The following is a 5,538-nucleotide window of genomic DNA, read 5'->3' on the forward strand; positions in this document are numbered from 1 at the left end:
TCAAAGGGTCCCTTAGGAGGGGAAAGTGGCCTTGTGACTCATGAAGTGGCTTCTCTGGATTATACTTTAGGCATATAGCACAACAAGTAGAGGCTATATGAGCCACTGGGAGAAAGTTTCCAAAAGTATTGTTTTTCCCTTTTTTTGCAACCTTTATATATATTTTTCTTCTTCTGCGGCGATTTCTTAAGCCTGTAGAAGGAAATCTTTTTACTGGATTAACAGAGTTAACAGAAAGTAGCAGGCATTCTTGAGGCTGGACAACATATCCAGCTTGATAACCGTCCTTGTTTATCATTTAAGTAAGACCCATTTGTAAACCAAATTAAACAATAGAATGCAGTCGTGGTCTTCTCCTCTTGTGATGTTGGAAGCAAGGTAGCAAGGTTAAAATAGTGAATAATATTTACCTACACAATATCACCCAAGGTTTATCATCATTCAGTTGACAATGCTTCTCATGCAATTTAGCACCAAACAAGCCTGATTAGTGTCCCTCCTTTATAGGAAAAGAGAACAAATTTCTTTGAGAAGTCTCAGGGGCCCTCTGAAAATCCTCAGAGAAATTCTCTTCCTTCATCCAGGTCAAAGGAAAACCTTTATTTAGGACTTGACTATTTGTTTGAGGGAGAAATTTGTTAAAACTATCAAAAGATTTTAAAACACTTACTTGAACAAGATCAAGAGATTGCTGACCTTGTCATTGTAAAACAAGGGTCACTGAAACAATGCTTCATAATATTTAACCAAAGTGACAACAGCAAACAAATTCTTAATAGAGAGACCTCTGTCTTTTTGCACCTAGGAAATTATCTTAACAAAACATAGATCTTCTGTAAACTTACTCAGAAGGAAAAACCTTTTATAACTTCTTTATCAAGAGTGGACTAAGAGTTTAAGAAAATTACCCTTTTAAGAGAAAAAGCCAAATTCTAACTTTTGTACCAGTTTACTTTTTCATATTAAAACCCATTTACTTAATTACATTAATTTCAATCTTAGCCAACTTGACCAGGCATAAAACTCTTTTTTAGAAGCTCAATTTCCTGCTTCTCTTTTAATTTTGTTTTGTTATAAAGTCTGAACAACTTCTAAGGACAGTGTAATGAGTCAGAAAGTGTGCTTCCTGTGAGTGTTACTCCCTATAGAAAGGTCATAAACACTCTCTTACATGCTTCGGTTTTTCCCTCCAGCCATCTAAAACCACCCTGGGTGCTTGGAGCGTTGGGTGACCAGCCCTTATGTGCACGTCCCCAGACAAGCCTGTAATTAATTACCATGAATGAGAGTGGAGTTCCCTATGGGACCTCGGCACGTCACGAGATCCTTTGACACTCCTGCTGAGGTCCTTAGTCACCTAAGGACGACACCTTTTGGTAAAGGCCAGGAAGAGCTAATGTCCCTTTTCTTTGGAGCTGAACACGTTCAGTCTCTCATTTCTCTATCAAGCAGTTTGTTCAGACTTTATAAACACAGTTCTTTCCAATTTTAAGCCAAATTAAAAACGTCAGCCTTCCCCATTCACTCTTAATGGCAAGCAATAGGAGATATTGGAGTATATGAGGAAGCCATTTGGTGTAAACCTAATTTGGCCTGACTTTGTTTTTCCCAAATGGTCTGACTGGCTGTTCAGCATTCATGGTATATCTGCTTAGACATTTCCTATGGCAAGAACAAATACCCTTGAGATAAAGGTGCAAATTCCCTCCCCCTCCCAAAATTGGCATTTCCTTAAAGATTAAGCATCTTTGCTTAGGCTAAGAACTGATTGCGGCACTCACCTGTGACCACCCAGCTTGAGACAGCAGACCTGCCACCCTGCTGTGTTCACCAAGACAGCAGATATACCTGCTGTGTCCATCAATCGCTGTGCCGACAGAGCAGTCTCACAACTATTGTAAAAGGGACATTTCAATCCTATGTGAAACATCCTGTTTGGGGGTATATAACCACTCTGTGCACCCCACTTCTTTGGTGCCCTTTCTTCCTTTGGGAAGAAAGACCCCGGGCCATGGTCCTCAGATTTTAGCTAAGAATAAGCTCTCCCAAATGTTCATTTATAGATTGGTAATGGATTATTTTCGTCGATATATTACACACCTGGTACGCAAGTATAAATTATCCAATCAGATTCTATTTCTATATTTTTACTAAGAAACATCAAAGAAATCATGGCATTTAGCAGTAGGAATGGAAGCAGAAGGGGGCATAGTGAGGAAAGATGAGGGAGAAAACCGAAAATGAGATGTAGCACAAGCTATGAATAATAATAACTCAGGTACAGAAAATACGTGTACAAGATACAGGGGATTGATCAGAAAAGAGAGAATAAGCAGCAGATTTAGAGCTGCTTATTCCTGCATGCAGCAAAGCCTGAACAGAAGCTCCAAGGAGCCACTGCTGTCGAGGTGCCTCTGATTCCCTTGGATCCAGAAACGACCATCAACCTGGACTTGCCTGGAATCCTGTTTTTTCGGTTCAGGCTTCAATAAACCCAGCATGATTTGGGTTGACTTGAGGATGCCTGGACAAAATAGTTCAATAAAATCTGTTTATGGATGGAATTCAAATGGGGTTTAAATCATGCAGAACTCAAACAGTATAATGTGTATTTCTAAAGGATTAACTCCTAAATCCATGAGCTTCACAGTTAGCAGTTTCACTGGAGTGTTAGATTTTTTGGTTTGTTTGCTTGATTTTGCTTTAAACAAATCACCATGCATAGATCAATCAAGTGATCCTAACATTTTAATTAGTCACCTCCCAAGACTTTACCCAACCCTGACTTTTTTTTAAATTCCACCTTACAAGTTATATTCATTCAGTCATGTAAAGAGAAAAACAAATAATTATTTTAATTTTTTTATCTCATTTCATTTAAAACCATAAATAATGTTGCTGAACTTCATAACCTGGCTTATTTAGAAACAATGAAACAATTAGCTATTTTTCAAATCAATCATCTATCTGCAAAGAATGAAAATTTTCACTTACTGAGTTCGATCAAAGTAATCTGTTCCAGGTTCTGGTGGCATATCTTACTGGAGAGTTCTAGAAATGTCTTATGTATCATTAAAATAAGTCCCCAGCTACAGAGGGTGAGTAAATTGAAGAATGTCACTTGAATGATGTAAAAAAAAGTTCTGTCTGGAGTCTGTGACTTTTATTTGATTATATGAGGAGTTTAGAAGATTGAGTGAAGGTATTGCGTTTTTTCAAGATTCAAACTTACAGTATTTTTAGTGTATCAACAACTAACTTTTACTACTTTTGAAACTCCTCTACTATGTCAACCAAAAAGATTTTTTTTGTGTTGCCTGAATTCAACTGGCAGACGCCTCCAAATAACAATAATATTAAAAGCTAACACATATAGGACACTCTCCATGTGTCAGTTACCATTTTAAGCTCTTTAATAATTCAAATAATCCTTACATCGTATACAGATGACTGACACATAAAGTGTTAAGTAATTTGTTCTTGATCACAAGTAAAAAGTGAAGCTGGGAAATTCGTTTCTATAAATGCCTATATTAGAAATGAAGAAATATCTAGTATCAATACTTTAAGCTAACATTTCAGAAAGCAAGAAAAATAGGCACAATTAAAACCCAAAGTAAGTAGGAAATAATGAAATCAAAATGATAGAAAACAGAGAAATAATATGGAAAATCAATAAAAGCAAAAGCCAGTTCTTTGAAAAGTTTAGTTAAATTAATAAATCTTTAGCTAGACTGACCAAGATAAAAAGAAAATATACAAGTTACCAAAATCAGCAATGAAGAGAGAGCCTTATAAAATCCTTACCAATGTATAAAAAATTATAAGGAGGGGCTGGCCTGGTGGCGCAGTGGTTAAGTTCACACGTTCTGCTTCTCGGTGGCCTGGGGTTCTCCGGTTCAGATCCTGGGTGCGGACAGGGCACTGCTTGGCATGCCACGCTGTTGTAGGCATCCCATATATAAAGTAGAGGAAGATGGGTGTGGATGTTAGCTCAGTCAGGCATCCTCAGGAAAAAGAGGAGGACTGGCAGTAGTTAGCTCAGGGCTAATCTTCCTCAAAAAAAAAAAAAGAGAGAAAAGTTATAAGGAAATGTTATGAATGACCTTAGCCTAACAAATGACACTATTCAGATATAATGGACAAATTCCTAGGAAAATATAACAACTATCTCAAGAAGAAATATAACATTTATATGGATATATATCAAGTAAAGAAATTGAATTTGTAATTAAAAATCTTCCCAGAAAGAAAAGTTCAAGCCCAGATTGTCACTGGTGAATTCAACAAATACTTAAGGAGAAAGTAATACAAATCGTATGTAAACTATTTCAGAAGATGCAAGAAGAAGCACTTATTAATTTATATTAAGAGAATAGGCAAAAATTCACCAAATTAGATAAAACTACAGACTAATATACTTTATGAACATAGATGCAAAAATTCTTAACAAAAGATTAGCAGATTAAATCCAGAAACATCTAAAAGGATTACAGGCTCTGCGGATTGAAGTTTATCCCAGGAACCTAAAGTATGTTTAACATCTGACTATCAATTAATATAAACACCATATTAATGGAATACAAGACAGAAACCAAGTGAAAATCTCAATTGACCCAGAAAAAATTTTAAAAATCTCAACAACCATTCATAATAAATACTATCAACACATTGGGAATAAAAGGAAACTTTCAAAGTCAAAAGGAGCATCTACAGAAATCCTACAGCCAATGTCACACTTAATAGTGAAAGAATGAATGTTTTCCCTCCAAGTTTAGGGACAAGGCAAGAATTTCTTCTCTCACAACTTCTCTTCAACATTAGTACTGGATATTCTATTCAGTGAAATAAGGCCATAAAGGAAAATAAAAGTCATAAAGATCAGAAAAAAGAGGTAAAACAGTCTTTATTTAAAGAAGATAATCTTATAAGCAAAAAACCATAAGAAATTTACAAAAATACTAATATGTGAGTTTAGTGATTTTGCAGCATGAGATCAATATATAAAAATCATTATATTGCTATATAACTAGAAAAATGCCTTCCAAAAATGAAATTAAGCAGACAATTGCAATTGCAATAGCATCAAAATGAATACAACGTTGAAGAGTAAATTCAGCAAATGAAGCGTAAGACTTGTACATGATAAATTACAAAATATTGCTGAGAGAAATTAAACAAGATATAACTAAATGGAGAGATATACCGTGTTCATGGCTTGTAAAACTCGTTATTGGATAGCAATCTTCCAACTTGATATATAAATTCAATGCCTTTTTATGAAAATCCCAAAAGGTTACTTTGTAGAAATTGATAAATGTGTCTTAAAATTAATATATTATTACAGCAAAGAGTATCAGTTATAACAGCCAAATATATAAGTCAGTGGTCTCAATCAAGAGTGATTTTGCCCTCACCCCCAGGGGACATTTGGCAATGTCGAAACATTTTTGGTGGTCATAACTGGGTAGATACCAGGAATGGTCCTAAGCATCCTATAACGCGCAGGGCCACCTCCCCCAACAAAGAAGTGTTGGG

Source organism: Equus quagga, chromosome 14 (assembly GCF_021613505.1).
Source record: "Equus quagga isolate Etosha38 chromosome 14, UCLA_HA_Equagga_1.0, whole genome shotgun sequence".
NCBI lineage: Eukaryota > Metazoa > Chordata > Mammalia > Perissodactyla > Equidae > Equus > Equus quagga.